We start from the raw sequence: 20,259 nt of genomic DNA, 5'->3' as shown, positions 1-20,259 counted from the left end.
TAAAATGGCTAAAAGAGAATGAACATGACGGGAGAAAAAAACAATGCTCCACCCCCATTTTTAAGGCGGTGGCAAGTTAAGGAAGGCACAAATAGAAGTCACTGTTTACCAGATTCTTTTTTTTTTTAATCAAGGTATAATTGATATATAACATTATATTAGTTTCGGGTGTACAACATGACACTCTCATCTATATATTGCAAAATGACTACCATGTTATATCCAGTTAACATCCATCACCAAAATTTCAAAAAAGTTTTGTGTGTGGTTAGAACTTTTTAAGATATGCTCTTAGCAACTTTCAAAGGCAATAGTACTGACTATTAACCAAGGTGTACATCAGCAGTCCCCAACCGTTTTGGCACCAGGGACTGGTTTCATGGAAGACAATTTTTCCATAGACTGGGGGCTGAGGGGGGATGGTTTTGGAAGGATTCAAGCTCATTTACTGTGCACTTTATTTCTTTTATTATTACATAATATATAATGAAATAATTACACAACCTACCATAATGCAGGATCAGTGGGAGCCCTGAGCTTGGTTTCTTGCAACTGGACAGTCCCATCTGGGGGTGATGGGAGACAGTGATGCCCGAAGTGTGCTGCCTATGTCTGTCTACTCCATAATCTCGTTGTGGTTGCTGTCATTGCAGAAAACCCCGCTTTACAAAGAGAGGAGACACTGGAAATGGAGGCAGGCTTTTTAGTGCTTCTGTGGCAATCTCAGGATATTCTGCCTTGAGTTTAATCCAGAACATACGGAGATCTGAAGTTGTCTCAAACATACTTTTAAGGCCACTGTAATTTGTGATCTCAAGCAGTTGATCCTCTACTTTTTCACCTGGCTTATTCACAAATAGGTCATGGATCTGTTCCTTCCCAGTTCAGAGGTCTTTTGTGGTTGGGAAGTTATGCTGACTCTTTTGAAAGCTGACACAGGTGATCATGCTCCAGCTGGGAGAAAGAAGACCTCGACTCAGTTTCTTTCAAAATCTCTGCTAATGTTTGAAATATGTCAAAAATCCCAATGTTCACTCATCGACCCATAATTCCAGTTTGGCTTTGAATGCAGCCACTTTTTCTGTCAGCTTGAACACACTGGTCCTTTTCCCTATAGTGATAGATTGAGTTCACTGAAAAGGTTGAATATGTCACACAAGTAAGCAAGGTTTGCAACCCATTCTGTGTCAGTGAAATGTTTTGCCAGTGGTGACTGTTTTTCTAAAAGAAATCTCTGGAGCAGCTCTTGTAACTCAAAAACTCTGGCCAGTGATCCACCTTTAGAAAACTATCTGTGTATAAGAGAAGACATATAAGCTCTGCATCCACCTCCTCACACAGCTATGTGAACAGAAGTGAGTTAAGGGCATGTACCTTACTGTGGTTAACAATTTTAATCACATCCTACAAAACACTGTTAAGCTCAGGTGGCATTTTTCGGCTAGCCAGCATTTCTCTATGGATGACACCATGTGAAGACTCAACAGTCAGAGGCGACCTCTTTGACCTGATTAGTGAAGGCAAACAGTTGTCCAGTCACGGCAGCCGCTCCATTCGGGCACATACTGACACAAAATGACCAATTCAGTTTCCCGAGAAGTAGTCAATGACTGGAAGAGTTCTGCAGCTGTGGTGTTGGCTGGCAACAAAAGCGCACATAACATTGTTATGCACACCCTCCTGAAAATATTGCATGAAGACAAGCTTTGTTGCCTTGTTGTCAACACCGGTAGACTTGTCAACATGGATTACATGCCACAGCGACTCATTAATCCTCCCTAATAATTGTGCCTCAGGATCCTCTGCTGTTTCATCAGTTCATCTAGTTATGGTGTTAGTCAAAAGAGGAACACGTGTCACCTTTTGAACTGAAGCCTCTCCTAAAAGTTCAGGACAGTGTCCTTAAGCAGCGGGCAGGATCAGCTCTTCACCAACAGGAAAGGGCTTCTTAGCTTTAGAGGTGCTGTCAGCCACTAAGAATGACGCTCTCAGTGCAGACACATTTGATGAAGTGGTGGCCTTCAATAATTGCTTCTGTTTTTCGTATTCATGTATTTTTTCTTTTGGAAAACTCCAAAGACATGTCTTTTAATGCACAGTGCTTGGTCTCCAAGTGGCAAAGCATTTTCGAAAGTTTCATGGCTTGGTTGGATAGCCAGTGTCTCCACATATGATACAAAGCGAGCTTGGAGAATATGAAGCACCTGATGCAATGAACCCATAATTTAAGTGGAACTCAGTTTTTCTTTTATATGCAGCTTTCTTTTCACTGACAGTCTTAAGAGTTTTCTGCTGTCTTATCACTGAATCTTGCCCTCTTTTCAAAGAAACTCTCCAGTGATGTTTGGTTTCCACTCATGTTGGCTAGGGTTAGCATGTGGGTTTACCAAAGCTGTGACTAAGACAAGTGTGTAGAGCAGGAAAGAGGGCACAGACAGAAGTGGCAAATAAAATAATGAGCAGGCCACGCGCAGACTAAAATAAGTATCAGATTCTGACTTAAATCCTGCCACCAGATACAGCTGTGCAGTTGAAGTGCATCAGCTCACTTATCACTAGAAAGCCTACCACCAGATGTAGCTTAATTGTCACTTGCCACTCACTGCTGGGTTTTGATGAGTCTGCAAGCAGTTGACTTATTATGGCTCTGTGCAGTCAAACCTCTCTGCTAATGATAATCTGTATTTGCAGCCCCTTCCCAGTTGTAGGCATCACCACCCAGCTCTACCTCAGATTGTCAGGCTTACGACTCTCGACTCTCCTAAGCAGTGTGCAACCTAGATCCTTTGCATGCGCAATTCACAGTAGGGTTTGCTCTGTGAGAATCTAAAGCCGCCGGTGATCTAACAGGAAGTGGAGATGAGTGGCAACGCGAGAAATGAGGAGTGGCTGCAAATACAGAAGGAAGACAGAGGAAGCTTCCCTGCTCATCTCCTGCAGTGCAGCCTGGTTCCTAACAGACCACGGCCTGATGACAGTAACGGCTCCTGGCCCAGGCGTTGGGGACCTCTGCTGTACATTACAGCTCCACGTCTTATTTATTTTATAACTGACTGTTTGTAACTTCAGATCCCCTTCGCTCATTTGCCCTCCACCTCCACCCACCCCTCCAATCTATAACAAACACCAATCTGTTTTCTGCATCCATGAGCTTGGTGTTTTTGTTATTTTCTTTATCCATTCATCCATCAACACACACTTAGTTTCTATAAACCGCACAGCAAAGGAATCCAGTAGTAAAATGCAGATAACCCACAAAATGGGAGAAAATATTTGAAAGCCACATATCTGATGAGAGGTTGATATCCAAGACATATAACGAATTCACATAAATTCTATAGCAAAGAATCCTCCCAAGTCAAAAAGCTGATTAAAAAATGGGCAGAGGATCTGAACAGACATTTTTCCAAAGACATACAGATGGCCAGCTGGTAATACTAAAAGATGCTCAACATCATTAGTCATCAGGGAAATGCAAGTCAAAACCACAATGAGATATTACCTCATACCTATTATATCGGCTGTTTATAAAAAAGACAAGAACTAACAAGTCTCAGTGAGGATGTGGAGAAAATGGAATCCTTGTGCACTGCTGGCAGGAATATAAGTGAGTGCAGTCTCTATACAAACCAGTATGGAGGGCCTCAAAAAAATTAAAACTAGAACTATTACATGAAACAGCAGTTTCACTTCTGGCTATTTATCCAATGGAAATAAAAACACTAACTTGAAAAGATATATACTCCCCTATGTTCAATGCAACATTATTCACAATAGTCAAGACATGGAAGCAACCTGAGTGTCTATTAAACAGATTAACGGATAAAGAAAATGTGACTTTTCTATAGACACAGATATTATTATTCAGTCATTAAAAAAAAAAAAAAGATGAAATCTTGTCACTTGTGACAATGTGGATGGACCTTGAGGGTAGTATGCTAAGTGAAATAAGTCAGATAAAGAGAAATACCATATGATCTCTTTGACATGTAGAATCTAAATAAATAAAGCTTCCCAGTGGTGCTAGTGGTAAAGAATCCTCTTGCCAATGCAGGAAATCAAGAAAAGTGGGTTGGATCCCTGAGCTGGGAATCCCCTGGAGTAGGAAATGGCTACCCACTCTAGTATTCTTGCCTGGAAAATTCCATAGACACAGGAGCCAGGCAGGCTACAGTCCATAGGGTTGCAAAGAGTAGAAAAAGACTGAGCATACACACATATGAAAACAACAACAAATTCATAGACACAGAGAACAGACTGGTGTTTGCCAGTAACAGGGGGTGGCGTGTGGGCAAAACAGGGGAATGCACAGTACAGTGACTGTACATTCATGGGATGTAACGTACAGTACAATGACTATAGTTAACAATACTGTATTGTACTTTGTTCCCATTGCTAAGGGATAATCTTCAAAGTTCTCATCACACACACAAAAAACCTATGTGAGGACATGCATATTAACTAGACTTATTGGGATGATCATTTTACAGTATATACAAATCTTGAATCATTATGTTGCTCACCTGAAACTAATATGGGCTTCCCTACTAGCTCAGGTGGTAAAGAATCAACCTGTAATGCAGGAGACCCAGTTTGATTCCTGGGTCGGGAAGATTCCCGTTACCCACTCCAGTATTCTTGGGCTTCCCTGGTGGTTCAGATGGTAAAGAATCTGCCTGCAATGCAGGAGACCTGAGTTTGATCCCTGGATTGGGAAGATCCCCTGGAGAAGGGCATGGCAACCCACTCCAGTATTCTTGCCTGGAGAATCCCATGGACAGAGGAGCCTGGTGGGCTACAGTCCATCATGGGGTCACAAAGAGTCAGACACAACTGAGTGACTAAGCATAGCTCAGCTTCAAATATGACTTTCTCCAGCAAGGTTAAGTCCTCCTGAGATACCTAGACTCAGTCTTCTAGAATTACTGTCCTCTTACAGAATATGTCACAATTGTACTTTAAATGATCTGTGCAATGATTTCTAAGACTCCTGCTTTAAAGAGGAGTCTAGTTCATCACTTCTTCCCCAGCTCCTAGCACAATGCCAGGTACACAGTAGGCATTAAATATTTATTGAATGTTTTGATGGCTGAATACTGTTTCAGTCAAGTTCTCAGAGATCTATTAACTTCATTCATTTGGTGTTCATTAGTAATATGTATCTCTGAAATAATCCTAAAATCAGCTACAAAGTTCATTTTAGTACTATTTTGATCTCAAAAAAACTTTCAACTGCTGTGTAACTTTTAACTTCTGAATTTTAAACTACAATAAAACTTTCATGTTAAAAAATAAATGTTATACATAGCAGTACTATCCATAGTAGGGCTTGAGTTCTGAGCTCATTCAATCTTTACTATGTTACCTAACAGTGTGCTCAATGTGCTGGAGCTGCACACATTGAGTTACAATAAGGGGTGAATTAAAACTACCCTGAAGGGAAAAAAAAGTCTGATCAGGGCTATAAGGAAGCTCGAGAGCCAGCAGTTAGCTTCCTTCCTTTCAGCATTTTTTTCTTGGGACTGTAAGGTCAAAGTCTAAAAAGAGGAATTTTTATATCCAGCCCCTTCTTCCTTTCCTGCCAAGTACTGCTGAACAAAGTTATGCTGGAAGGCAGATGACAGACTGTCTGGTGGCCGTATTAACAACATGTAGGTCTCAATTTCCCTGTAGTCACAAAAATGGTATCTGCTGTCATTCACGGCATAACCTGCTCTCTCTCTGTATTATCAACACCGCCTGATTTAAGGGCTGAGACACAGTCTCCTGGGCAGTGGTTCTAGACTTCAGTTACAGAGTGAACTCACTGGGGCATGAGGAAAAATGCCTGAGCCCTGGGCACCAAGTAAGTCAGAGTTGCTGCAGTGGGGCTGGAACATTTTTCCAATGATCAAGTACTCTTCTATACAGGGTAGAAACTCAATTAAGACTGAGTCAGGGTTTTATGGGGGCTTCCCTAGTACCTCAGCTGGTAAAGAATCTGCCTGCAACGCAGGAGACCCTGGTTTGATCCCTGGGCTGGGAAGATCCCCTGAAGGAAGGCATGGCAACAAACTCCAGTGTTCTTGCCTGGAGAATCCCCATGGACAGAGGGGCCTAGCCTAGCAGGATCAAAGGGTTGCGAAGAGTCGAACACGACTGAGCGACTAAGCACAGCAGGGTTTTATGAACTAAAACATCATAAATGCTGATCTGGAATTACTTCATTTATCTGTTGTAAAATTAGTGTTTCCATTTGTGTGAATTTGATATCACCTAATGCAAAGTAAAGTACGTCTGGTGAAATCTAATCAAGTTTAATTTGCTAAAAATATTATGCAATCTAAACTGCTAAATCAGTGAAAAGTTATAGTTTAAGAATTATCAAATTTGACATCACCAACACAATAAATCAATTTAGAATTATCTAGTAGCACATTCTCTATGCCATGTTCCCTGGTTGTGATATAATTACCTCGGTAATCTCGCAAACTGTTGCAACCTGAACAAAGGATTTCAAATGACCAGAGAAAAGGAAAAGCTAGGACACAACTCAGATACCAACTTCTGTTAAGCTAGGAGACCTTCATGTCTTGGTTGAAGCAACATTTAGCAACACACTGAGCTGCATGGGGCTGACGATGCTGTGAGACTGAACATTTCCTCCACAACTTCACAGATTTATTCGTTTATTTTATTCTTTTTGGAATTCAAAACTGCCTGATTCTATAGTCAGTAAACTTTATAAAACTGAACTTACAATTTACATTCATACTGGTAAAATACCCCTGTCAACAGTTGTTTTTTTTTTTTTCACACTGGAGTCCCATTGCTAAGAAACCTGAAAATCACTGGCCCAGATAACTCATAAACCCTCTCTGCAATTCCAGAACCCAAGAGTGCTAGTGGACATCAGGTAGCAATCTGGGTTTCCAAGAAGGAGGCAGCAATTATTTAGGCAGCAATAAAGTCTCATAACACAAGTTTTTTTATTTTGGCCATGCCATATGGATCATGGGATTTTAGTTCTCCGACCAGAGAATGTATAGTCCAAACCCCTTGACTGCCATGGAATCCCCCAGGGCACATGTATTGTGGAAAGTGTATGAAATGTCTGAAGACAAAAAAAGAGTATGCAAAAATAAAGTTGGTAGTTGTATTGAAGTTTAGGTATTATAAGCTGTTGTCCAAACTTTCTGTGATATTATTTGTTTTTATAATAAATCAGGAAGAAATCATGAGAGAATTGAAAGATCAGAAGTTGCTAATGTATCATACCACTTAATATGTCTGAATATAACTGGTTTCTAGTTAAAATTCAGTTACGTATTTTAAGGATAAAGAGAAATTAAATTTTTTTTAATTGGAAATTATACATACAAAAATATGTAGTAGCCTTCACAGTAGTTTTTTTAGGAAGAGTAATTCCAAGTAAAGTACCATTGTTCCACACTCCTGTTGAAATTCCTTTGGAAACTGCTTGCAGTCCTGCACATATTCCTTTGAATATACAGTTAGATACTACACTTCCTGGGTGGGTTTGGTTTAAAAAAAACAGAAGTTTTTAAAAACTTATCCTGTATAATTTTCAGCCTGGCTCTTAGTAGTATAAAACTTCTATTTTTTTCTAATTTAAGCAAATGTTTAGTAAGAATGTTCTTCTAAGAATTTGTATTTTCTAAAAAGCCTTACACAGAACAAGAGAAAGAAGTCTTTAGGGCTACCAATGTGACTATTAACACTGATCCACCCTATTTCAGTGCCTTCTCTATCATACATGATGGTTCTCAATTTATAATACATCTTTTCACTCTCCTACCTCTGCCAAGTCTTTAAGGCTTTTTCCTAAAGGGAGTTTCTGACTACAACATCATCAGAACTGCTGGCCAAAGGGGTATATTCTTTAAAGGAAAAATAGGCACATGTTCACATAGATAATAATTGTGTAGTCCCTCCATTAAAAAATATTTTGCTTTGGGATTTCTCTGGTGGGCCAGGGGTTAAGAGTGTGAGTTCCCACTGAAGGGGGCATAAGTTTGATTGCTGGTCTGGGAACTAAGATCCCACGTGGCGTTCGGTGCCGCTAAAACAATAAATAAATAAATAAATTTGCCTTTTTCTGAACACAGGGAAGCCTGGCATGCTGCATTCACGTGGTTGCAAAGAGTTGGACACGACTTAGCAACTGAACACCACCACCACACACACACAAATTCCTGACAAGTCAGTCTCTCTTGGAGCCCCTTCTCCCTCTCTGGAGATTCTCTCTCAGACATCCTTGCTCAGTTCTTCTCCTGCTACAGTCACTTCTGGGTAGAAACTGGTTCTAGGACCCCTCACAGGTACCAAAATCGGTAGACGCTTAAGTCCCTTATTTGCATATAATCCAGGCACATCCAACATTTGTTGGATCAGAGAGAAAACAAGGGAATTTCAGAAAAACACCTACTTCTGCTTCACTGACTACTCAAAAGCCTTTGACTGTGGAAAATTCTTAAAGGGATGCCAATACCAGACCATCTTACCTGTCTCCTGAGAAACTTGTATGCAGGTCAAGAAGCAACAGTTAGAACTGGACATGGAACAACAGTCTGTTTCAATATTGGGGAAAGGAGTATGTCAAGGCTGTATATTGTCACTCTGCTTATTTAACTTATATGCAGAGCACATCATTCAAAATGCCAGGATGGATGAAGCATAGGCTGCAATCAAGATTGCCAAGGGAAATGTCAACAACCTCGAATATGCAGATGACACCACTCTAATGGCAGAAAGAGAAGAGGAATTAAGGAGTCTCTTGATGAGGGTGAAAGAGGAGAGTGAAAAAGCTGGCTTAAAACTCAACACTGAAAAAAACTAAGATCATGGCATCCGGTCCCATCACTTCATGGCACACAGAAAGGGAAAAAGTGGAAGCAGTGACAAACTTTATTTTCTTGGGATCCAAAATCACTGCAGATGGTAACTGCAGGCATGAATGTACAAGACACTTGCTCCATGGAAGAAAAGCTATGACAAACCTAGACAGAGTATTAAAATGCAGAGACTTCACTTTGCCAACAAAGGTCCATCTAGTCAAAGCTATGGTTTTTCCAGTAGTCATGTATGGATGTGAGAATTGGACTATAAAGGCTGAGCTTCGAAGAATTGATGCTTTTGAACTGTGGTGCTGGAGAAGACTCTTCAGAGTCCCTTGGACTACAAGGAAATCAAACCAGTTAATCCTAAAGGAAATCAACCCTGAATATTCATTGGAAGGACTGATACTGAAGCTAAAGCTTCAAGACTTTGGCTGCTTGATGCAAAGAGCTGACTCATTTGAAAGGATCCTGATGATGGGAAAGATGGAAGGCAAAAGAAGAGGGAGGCAGAGGATGAGATGGTTAGATAGCATCACTGACCCAATGGACATGTATTTGAGCAAACTCTGGGAAATAGTGAAAGACATGGAAGCCTGGTGCGTTGCAGTCCATAGGGTCTCAAAGAGTCGGACACAACTTAGCGACTGAAGAACAACAGTAACAACAATGCACATCCTCTCCTATACTTTAAATCACCTCTGGCTTACTTAGAATATATTATACAACATAAATGCTATGTAAATAGTTGCTAAGCTGGTGGCAAGTTCAAGTTTTGCTTTTTGTAACTTCCTGGAACGTTTTTCTTTTTACAAATATTTTTGACTGGAGGTTGGCTGAAACTACAGAAGCAGAACCCATGAATACAACAGAGAGCTGATTGTAGTCTCCTTAATGTTTCACAGTCTCTCAATATCTTGAATTAACATCTCCACACTAACAACTCCAGAATCCACAGTTAGGTTTAGCTCTCTTCTAGGGTCCACTCTCAAATATCTAAATGCCAGTGGAGAACTCCACTTGGAATTTCCACAGCACCTTCAGCACAAACTCAACTCACTCTATGGTCTCTCAAAGTTGCCATCTCAGTATATGGCACCTGTATCGCCTAGTCACCCAAGCAAGAAACCTGGCTATCTTTCCAGACCCTCTCTCACCTCACTTCTTTCCACCCTTATGGCCACTGTTACAGTACACCACTCCTACCCTGGACAACCACAACATAGTCCTTGCTAAGTAGTTGTTTCCTGACACGCACTTCCTTCTGAAAAACATCTCCACTTTGATTCAGATAAAGTACAAATTCCTTAACATGGCTTAGCATGCCCTTCAAGATCTGACTGTTGGGGTCTTGTTAGGTCTGTGCCCCACAAATTTAGCTCCAGGTTTTCTCTGAGGGCCTCAGAAACTCTGTGCACTTTAAGGACTACTTTTCTTGGCCCATTCTCCCTAAAATCATACTCAGCCTTTCCCCTCCCACTCTCAACCTTCAAGGAGGAAACCTCCAGTCTTGGGGAGCCTACCACATATCCAAGTCAGGATTAAGGGCCTTGGCCAAGTGCTCCCTCAGGCTATATATAGTATTTGTCTCACTAAATTGTCTGCAATAATTTTCTAATTTGGTTTCCCCACACTTGACTATGAGCTTCCCTGGGTAGGCCTGAGCCCAGTTTGCCTACCTAAGCCAATAAACAGCTCATGTAGAAGGCAGAAAAATGAATATTCTTGATAAATGAATGATAATGTACAATAAAATAGCAGGATATCAATTTGAAATGTTTGCAGTGACCCCCATCTGCCACAAAACATCTTATTTTATTACATAAAAGTAGTTGATATGTTGAAATACATACTTTCTTTATACAATTAGATAGGCGTTTCTTGAGGACACTGGTGGTAGCCAAACGTCTGCTGTACTGGGTGACTAAGTTTAAGATAATGTCAACTCTTGCCTGGACTACCACAACAGTCTTTCACATCTGCAGTAACCTCACTCTCAGCTACAGCCTTCTCCACTGAGCAGCCAGTGATCTTTTCAAAACATAAATAGATCTTCCCGACCACCTGCTACAGGGTCCTGCAAGATCTGCAGCCTGTCGTACACCCTCCACTCCCACAACCAACTTCATTATCAATCAGTTTCCCTGCTTGACTAGCTGGCCTTCTTTCTTGCAGTTCCTAGCAACGGCAAAGATTATTCCAGTCAGAGACTTTGGACTTTGATGTCTCTGCCTGCAAAATTCACCCCCGCCCCCGCCCCCGCCCCTCGCCTCCCCCCCCCCCCCGCCCCTTGATCTTAGCATGGCTGTGTTCCTCACTCAGATGGCGAGTCAAATATCACTTCCTCAGAGACCCTTACTAGCTAAAAGAGCCATCACGTCCAAGCCAAGCTCGACCCCATCCCTATCTAGTAAATAATTTCTATCTGTCAGTCTCTTTGCTAAAGCGTAAAGCTCCACGAGGGCAAAGGATTACATATATCTTGTTCGCTTTTGTCTCCCTGACGGCTAGGACACTGACCAGCTTAAAGTAAATACCTGGTAAGTGAAAAAACGCACTTAATAAACACGGCCATCTCCCACATTTTCCACTCTTTTCCCTTTCATTCGCAGGAATTCTCAAGGGCCGCTGTCCTCGTAGGAAAGCCCTTGAAGCGTCACCGCCAAGGCACAGTGTCCTCTTCTGAGTGAGGCGAGGCGCGCCCAGCCGGGAGCTAACGGCGCCTCAGGCCCTGGAGCGCAGCCTAGGAGCCGGCGCTCGCGACTGAAAAGCACCGAGGGCGGCAGGACGAGGAGCGCCTCTCCTCGCTTCCTGGGGACTGACACCTCCTCAGTCCTAAGCCTCGAGACAGCCTCTCATCGGCCGCACAACCGCTTCCCCCGTCGCCGAGCGTAGCGACCTCTTCCAGTTACCTGCTGGAGACCTGCCTCAAGCCACGCCGCCTCCGCATTGCCGTTCGAGCAAGCGCCGGCCCCTTCCGGGCCACCGTAGTTCACAGAACGTACAGGGCGCTGCCTCCACCCGCTTGCGCAGAGGTCCTGTTCGGCATATAGTGTTTCTTAGCAACCGCGTGGAGTCCCTCCGCCAGGGGCGGAGCGTCGGGAGCCGCGAGGTGCGGGGGGTAGGGGGGGAGTGAATGTGGCCAATCAGAGGCGACTCCTAGCCTCGCTCGGCACGCCTCCTCTAACTGTCGCGAATACGCAGGCCGCTTTACGGCAGGCAAGGGGTGGGGGCCGCTGGGGTAAGGAGGAGAGAAGGAAGCAACCAACCAACCAAGTCCCCCTCACCCCCTACCCCCCCATCCACCTCAGACCTGGTTTACGGCTCCGGGCTCCGGCTCCAGTGCGGCCGCTGATTGGCTGCTGAGGGTTTGGTCCCATCCCAGTGACCCCAAAGTGCTGGAGGGAGGGGGCGGGGGTGGCCCGGTGCAAAGTGCATCCCGAAAGCCCCCTGCCTGGCGCCCCGGCGGCCGGCACTCCGGGCTCCGTGAGAGCCAGGCCCTCGCCGCCCCGAGCCCTCCCGGGCCCCTCAGTGGCCGGGCGCCCCCGGCCAGGAGCGCGGCAGCCCCCTGCCCCGAGCGCTCGGACCGGGGCTGCCCCCCGCCCGCGCCGGGACTTCCTCCCTGCACCCCTGCCCCAGGACGCTCGGCGGCCACTGCCGCCGCCTCCGCCCGGCCGGGCCATCTGGATGCTGGCAGGCTGGGGCCGGGAGGCGCCGCGGAGGAGCAGGGACAGCCGGGTCCGGCCCTGCCCGGGCTGTTTCCTCAATGGAGAAGTTGGTGAGTGTGGAGGCGGCTGGAAGAAGGAAGGGAGGCAGCAGCTGAGGAGACAGGTAAAAGTCGGTTACCCCCGCTGAGGGGAAGGGGCCGGTCCGGGACGGAGGGGAAGCCTGCCGCTTCCTGCCGGCCCGCCCCGCTCTCTGCCCCGGGGCCCCCTCCGCCCCGGCCCCAGGGCTCTGCCCCGCTCACGGGTCTCTGATTTTCAGGTGTGAGCTGGCTGGGGGGCGAGCGACGGCAGGAGAGGGTCTACCCACCCGCCCGAGCAGCCGCGGAGCTCTGACCAGCTTCCACCGTCAAGGTAACGAGCCAGCCCTCCCCTCCCCCATTGTTTATTCCTGGCCCCTACCTCATTAATCGGTGCTTTCTTTTCTGGATAGTTACCTGGCAATGCACCCCTTTCCTGGCTTCTAGCTTTCCAGCAAAAACAAAAACGCTGCCCGTGCCCCAGTCTTTAACATTTTAATAACTTCTCTTTCCCAGGACCTTATTTTCCGCCTTTCCCTCTGAACAGTGTGTTTCCATGTGTTGCATTTGTCTTTTGGTACACTCCACCATTTACCCTGCTCGGAGACTTTGAGACCTTTTTGTAGCTCCCCCAGCCCCTCTTATTCTCATAGGAATTCCCCAATTCCTTATTAGTTGCTTGTTAATTCTGGATGACTCTGCTTTTTAATTAAACCACAATTTTCTGTTTTCCCCTCTTCTTTGCTATCATTCCTCTACCTCCATCAGAATATCTTTTGAGTTACCTCACAAGAGTTCGTGAAGGAAGGTTCAGTAATAGCTTGAAATTTGTGAGTTTCAGAAAATAATGTGATTTTTTTTCCTATAGCAAAAAGTGAATCTGTGTACCTTAATAATGTGAATGATATGAAAGCAATACTCTCCTGAAGCACTTATGTATAATTAACTCTGGGCTTTTGTGTGTTTCTGTGTGACAGATGTGTAAAGGCTATGAAACTCTTATAAAAAGATAAATCATATTTGTTATATCTCAGATTTTCTAGTACTTATAAAACTTTATGCAATATTTTGTTAATCATTTGACGCTCAAGAATTTAAAAGCAAAAGAATATTTTGGTGTGTTTAGAACGTAGGGTTTTATTTTGGCACTTTTCATAAGATTTCTCATTTTGAAACCCTTGTAGAGAATTTGTTAGATTGAAATTTAAGCATCTGTATTTTGTTGCCACCTTTTAAAATGCACTAAAGGTAAGTTTAGGGCATTCATGTAAGTCCTAAAGAGGGGATATAAATAGGGAAATCATGTAAGAGTTAATTCAGAAATGAGCCAAATAATAACTTCTCTAACATCCAATAACAGGAGTATAAAGTCTCTTGTTAATCTCAGAGTTATTTTAATATCACAGATTTTTTAGGGAATTTTACATGCAAGGAAGTGCTTATAATAGCAAAAGTTGTTAGGAAATCTTTGACTTGTTCTCTTCCTCTGGACTTTCTGTCTTCCGGATAAAGAAATGAATCTCTTACCTGATTCTTCTAATTGTCAAGGTGCAGCTAAAGATACTTTTAAAGGGCTTTGAGGGTTTGCGTATTCTTGAGACCTGGAACTGGATACCAAAATGAGAACGTATGCTACTGAATGGGGTTTAGAATCAGTATTGACTAATGACTATTCCACAGTGAACATTTAGGGCACCTTTTGTATGTACACGTAGAGCATGTATGGTCAGCCATGTCCGGCTCATTGTGACATGATTGACTGCAGCCCACCAGGCTCCTCTGTCCATGAAATTTTCCAGGCAAGAATACTGGAGTGGATTGCCATTTCCTCCTCAAGGGGATCTTCCCCACCCAGGGATCAAGCCCACATTTCTTGTGTGTCCCGTATTGGCAAGCAGATTCTTCACCAACTGGGAACCTGGGAAGTTCCCTCTGTACATGTAGGGTTCACTGCATTTCAGTAAAAGCTAGGTAGAAGGCAATTTTCATTATTTAAATATGTGAATCGCCAGAGAAATGCCTAATGATTACTTTAGACCTTTTAAAAAATTGCTAAAATACTTGAAGCATGTTTTTAGGGTAAAGATGAATTACATGTATTTTCTATTCAGGCCTTCTCAGTTAAATATTTTTCTGCTTTAGATTGAACTCTAGCATGTTTTCATTTCTGAGGGGTTTTATCACCTGTGCTGAGTCAAGTATGTAAGGTAAAGAGAGAACAGTGCTTTCCTCTCTGTTCTTTCTAATTTCTTAACTATTTCATTGATCCTCTCAGCTTTTAGTGGTTTTTCTAAGATTATGGAGTATATATAAATTGTCAACATCTGTTCCTAATGTTAGCATGATTGAGAGTATTTGGTCTAGATTATGCCAAACATTTAGTGTGAATACTATATTACCAAAAAAGCCTGTTGACTGATTTATATTCTTCAGTCTGGTAGTTAACTTTGTGTTAATTCTATTGTCAGTCACATGGTTTTGAAAAGAAAAAAGATAAACACCCAAATTTTTTGGTAACCAAGTAAGATTTATGACCCCATAGGGAGAATCACTGATTTTAATTGAAGTGATGCATTTTGAGTATGCTGTGGCCAGTACTGACTGTCTTCATACCTAAAGTGATGCCATTCGCAATTATATTATGACACATACAAATACCGCTTTATTTTGTTCACATTTAACTTTGATAATATAGAAGTACATATGATTCCTAAAAAGTCTGTAAAATCAGGTCATTTCTGTAAGCATATCTAATACCTGACTTTCAGCCTTTTCACTTCATCTTCAACAGAAAGTATGCCCTATGTAGAAGACTTATCTCCTTTCTCATAAACTTAGGTACTGATATGAGGCTGCTAAGATGGTAAGGCCAGACATAGGTTAAAAAGGTAAGGTTGACAAGATTTCATCATTTATAATACTTGTGATTTACACTTTAAATTGAGTTGAAGTAAGTGAACTACAAAATTTCCTCTGTTGCCTTGTCCACATTGCATGAAAATTGTTGGTCTTTCTGTCAGAACTTAGGAAGCTTGTAGAAAAGTTGTACATGATAATAAATATTTGTTATATGGAGGCCCAGTAATTTAGAGGAAATATGAATACCCTCACTTGTTTTAGAACAGAAACACTGTGGTACTCAGCCGAGTGATACTAAAATAACACTTCTACTTCATTTTGGGTTCCAGGCTCTTGGTTATATGAGTCGACCTCCTCAACATCCATCTCAGCCATGTTACATGCTTTGGGCATTGTAGTGTTTCTGCATCTATCTTCCCTCTTGGGATTTGTGAGCTATTCATGTTTTTTGGTGTTTTTTTTTTCCCCTTAGATCTAGTATCCTTGGAGTTACTGATTTTATTTCCTTACAGCCTGTATCTCTGTTTATTCTGCAAAGAAACGCTTATTTCTTTTTTTGAGTAGCAAGCTGTTACCTTGTTTCCAGTTCGTGTGAAATCTGAAAGCACAGTTCTAATTTGTGTCCCTTAATCAAAAAATGTGTGGCCTTTCAGTGAAAGTAATATGCAAAAGCTATTAATGACTAATCATTTATGCCAAAGGAAATTGGGGACATGTGGGCAAATTTGGTGCAAGTTACATAATTTTAGACAGATCTTAAATATATTTTGCTTTATAGCTATTTTATTCTTTATTCTATGAGTATAGATTTCTTTTAATTATATGAAGCAAGAAGCTTTGGTTTTAACTTAATGAGGTTCACTTGATATCTGTATGGAAATTAGATGGCATGTAATTCCTAAATTTGTAGTTTCTAATATGGTCAACATTGTGAAAGCTCGGAGGCCTAGATTGTTTTCTTTTTTAAGAAAAGTGTAAAGTAGAAAAGATGAATTTGTAAAATTTAAACACTATTAACATTGGGCAGTAAAATCTTTTATAAAAGTGATATACATTGGGAAGCAGTTCATTTTGATACATAATTCTCAAGTCTTCCTTGTTAGTGTGTTTTTTTTTCCTTTTCTGACTGAAACCTAGAATGGAATTTCTAAAGATTGCATCCTCAGAGTTTTAGTCATTCTGAGTCAACTTGCATTGTACATATGTTTACTTAGAAAATTGACTCCTTCACCATTTTCTTTTATATGTGACTCCATGAGCTATCAGATTTTCAGACTTGCACTTTTTGAGGGGAAATAGATTTTTTTCTGTCTTATCTCTGGACTTCCTCTGTAGTTTTTAATGGTAACTTTACCACTGAATATTACGTTAACTTTCTAAGTTCAGTAGCCTTTTTCCCTTTACTTACACATACATGGATGGTTATACTCTATTAAATGCAAACTTTCATAAAATTACACCACGATGAAATTAAGTTGCTTGATGCTTTGGACTATTAGGATATTTTGGTAATAAGTCTTTGGCCTTCATAATTTAAGAGGACAGGAGTCGTGTGTGCATGGTATGTGTGTGTGTGTGTTTTCACATAAAGACTGAAGCACAAAGTGCTTTTTTTGCTTTAAACCTGTGTTTTTTATTTCTAGAGCTTGGTATGGTCAGAATAAAGAAAAATGATCCTAACCATTCTACAAGTATTTGATTCATTTGAAGTATGCGAAAACTCTGTAAGTTCTCTCCAGGGATAATACCAGTGGCCAAAGACTCATAGTATGCCAGGCACTATAGGGTACTCAGTAGACTTTCGTTTGTCTGATTGGAGTAGATGGTGTGGGATTATCACGAGTTGTTTGTGCATCTTGCATATAGAGAGGAATAATTGAGTCACTTTGACCTTTAACACAAAACCTTTCTTGATATTATTAATAAATTAATGCCATTTAATATTCTCTTCAACCTCCACCTCACTTGCCATCCCCCACCATTTCTGCTGCCTTCGTGGAAGTGGTGATGGATGTATGGAAGGCAATGATGACAAAAACAAGGACTCTTAAAGGCTCAAGACTGTGAAAAGTCATCTTCACTTTTCTTAGGAGGACAGGGGTTACCGAGGAAATACTTAGAAGTAAGGCATCCGGTGGTGTTCATTCTTGAAATGGAGGTGTGGATCACATGGAGAATAATGACATATTCTGTGTGGAAATGCTGCAGGCTCATCATTGAAGACATTAGTTTGCATTTTTTATTTTAGTACAGTTTTATAGATGTGCAGAAAAATGTTGATACAGAATTCCCATGTATTACACACTCACCTTCCCCTAACGTCTTACATTAACAGACACATTTCTCACAATTATTGAAACAGTATTGAATAGTTTTATTAACTAAAATCCATACTCTGTTCTGATTTCTTTAGCTTTTACCTAATAACTGTTCTCTGTTCTAGGATCCCATCCAGGATACCACATTCCATTTTAGTTGTCCTGTCTCTTTAGGTTCCTCTTGACTGTGACAGTTTCTCAGATTTCTTTGTTTCCTTGTGTTTGATGATCTTGACATTTTGAAGAGTTTCAGATATTTTGTAGATAGCCCCTCAGTTGGAATTAGTCTGGTATTTTCCTCGTGATTAGACTGCGGCTGTGGGTTTTGGGGAGAAAGAGCACAGGTAAATCGCCATTCTCATCATATCATGCTAACAACATGATTTTGATGGTGCTCTTGATATTGGCCGTAATTATCTAGCTGAGGCACTGTCTTTCAGGTTTCCCACTGAAAAGTTCATCCTCTTTGAAAAGAGGTTCATCCTCTTTGAAAGGAAGGCACACTTAAGGAGAAAGGGGAGTTGTGTTCCACCTCCTTAAGGGTGAAGGGAGGGGGTGAATCTACACACATTATTCGGAATTTTGAACAGGAGATTTATTTCTTCTCTCCCTTTTAAAGTCAATAAGTTGTTCATTATCAATACAGACTTACTGATACTTAGGTGTAGTTTGGGTTAGTATCTAGTAGTACTTTGATTATCTTGTTTGATTTGTTCCACCATGGCTATTGAGAGCTCTTCTAGTTGGCTCCTGTATCTCCTTGACATCTTTGCGTTTTTCTTGGAGTACTTCCTTCTCTTTTGGCACTGTAAGATGCTCTAGGCTCATCTTCTGTATTTCCTGCCCAGTTCCAGCATCAACCATTTCTGTAAGGATTGTTGTTCTGTTGCTGCTGCTGCTAAGTCGCTTCAGTCGTGTCCGACTCTGTGCGACCCCATAGACAGTAGCCCACCAGGCTCCCCCGTCCCTGGAATTCTCCAGGCAAGAACACTGGAGTGGGCTGCCATTTCCTTCTCCAGTGCATGAAAGTGAAAAGTAAAAGGAAAGTCTCTCAGTCATGTCCAACCCTCAGCAACCCCATGGACTGCAGCCTACCAGGCTCCTCCATCCGTGGGATTCTCCAGGCAAGAGGGCTGGAGTGGGGTGCCATCACCTTCTGTTCTGTTGCTAAATTGTGTCTATTTGTGACCCCATGGACTGCAGCACGCCAGGCTCCTCTGTCCTCCGCCGTCTCCCAGAGTATGCTCAGATTCATGGCCATTGAGTCGGTGATGCTGTCTAACCGTCTCATCCTCTGCCACCCTCTTCTCCTTTTACCTTCCATCTTTCCCAGCATTAGGGTCTTTTGCAGTAAGTTGGCTCTTTGCATCAGGTGGCCAAAGTATTAGAACTTCAGCATCAGTCCTTCCAATGAATATTCAGAGTTGATTTCTTTTAGGATTGACTGGTTTGATTTCCTTGCAATCCAAGGGACTCTCAAGAGCCTTCTCTAGCACCCCAGTTCGAAAGCATCAGTTCTTCGGTGCTCAGCCTTCTTTATGGTCCAACTCTCAGATCCATACAAGTTGTTGTTCAATCTCTAAGTTGTGTCCGACTCTTTGCGACCCCCTGGACTGCAACATGCCAGGCTTCCCTGTCCTTCACTATCTCCTGGGCTTTGCAGTTTTTATAGCTTGCTGTGTAGGAGTCCTGAACATGCCTAGTTTGTTTATTTAAAAGTGTTAGGCAGTTTTAAGCCAAATATTATTTATTTCCAAGTGCATGTTTGCAGAGTCTTTGGCTTCCTTGAAGAAATTTGACAAGGAAAAATAGATTGTGAAAAGAGATAAGGGTCAAAGTAGTCTGCACTAATTTGGGTTGGTTGAAAATTCTGGTCTGCAGCCGCCACCACCTGTGACGGCCACTTTTCCCCATAGCTCATCCAGGTGCTGGGCAGTGTGAACTTTCCTTGTTTAAGTGACAGAGGGCTTGGCTCACCCACCCCACTAGAATGGGATGGCAGTTCTCCCAATGAGTAATTCCTGGACGGTTTCTAGTGTAATGTGTGGAAGTCACTTTGCATGTGTTCTTAACCCTAATGGAATTCATAGATCTAGGATTTAATGGATGTGTAGAAAGATCCCTTTTCTTTTAGTTGTAGAGAATTTTTTCAGGATTCATATGGAGAAGCCAGCAAGACTGTTGTTAATCTTTTGCCTAGTTTGGTGTATGCATAATGGCATAACAGTTTCAGTAACATGATGTCTTTTGCATATACAGAAAAAAAGCATTTAAAGACAACCTCCTTTTAGTTGTCATAGATCCCATTTTGACCCTGGCTACCTACTGTATTGAGTGTACATGTATTTTCATTGTTTAGAAAGAGCAAGAAACTAATGATGTCACTTAAAAAGTAATTCAGTTCTGAAAATATATTCTGAATAGACCCCCCAAAAAATTTGTGTTTGCATCCAAATTCCAAGTATGAGATTTATTATTTTCTTTATTAAAAAAACAAACAAAC

General features: G+C 42.1%; 2 protein-coding genes across 8 annotated transcripts in view; one reads left to right on the top strand and one right to left on the bottom strand.

Moving 5' to 3' along the window:
• LINS1 (lines homolog 1) overlaps positions 1 to 11,894 on the bottom strand; it is a 32,808-nt gene extending 20,914 nt beyond the window's left edge. The window contains exon 1 of one of the 4 annotated variants that reach the window (XM_061394225.1): positions 11,375 to 11,894. The gene's annotated coding sequence lies outside the window, so the exon portion shown is untranslated. The remainder of the gene's footprint in view (positions 1 to 11,374) is intronic. The other 3 variants (XM_061394226.1, XM_061394227.1, XM_061394230.1) reach the window with 3 other exon arrangements.
• Positions 11,895 to 11,952: 58 nt separating this feature from the next.
• Positions 11,953 to 20,259, top strand: part of ASB7 (ankyrin repeat and SOCS box containing 7) — a 55,832-nt gene continuing 47,525 nt past the window's right edge. The window contains exons 1-2 of one of the 4 annotated variants that reach the window (XM_061394234.1): positions 11,953 to 12,668; positions 12,822 to 12,913. The gene's annotated coding sequence lies outside the window, so the exon portion shown is untranslated. The other 3 variants (XM_061394232.1, XM_061394231.1, XM_061394233.1) reach the window with 3 other exon arrangements.

Source organism: Bos javanicus, chromosome 21, assembly GCF_032452875.1.
Source record: "Bos javanicus breed banteng chromosome 21, ARS-OSU_banteng_1.0, whole genome shotgun sequence".
Classification (NCBI taxonomy): Eukaryota; Metazoa; Chordata; class Mammalia; order Artiodactyla; family Bovidae; genus Bos; species Bos javanicus.
Note: the sequence above shows the minus strand (reverse complement) of the source record. Positions and strands in the feature narration are given on the sequence as shown.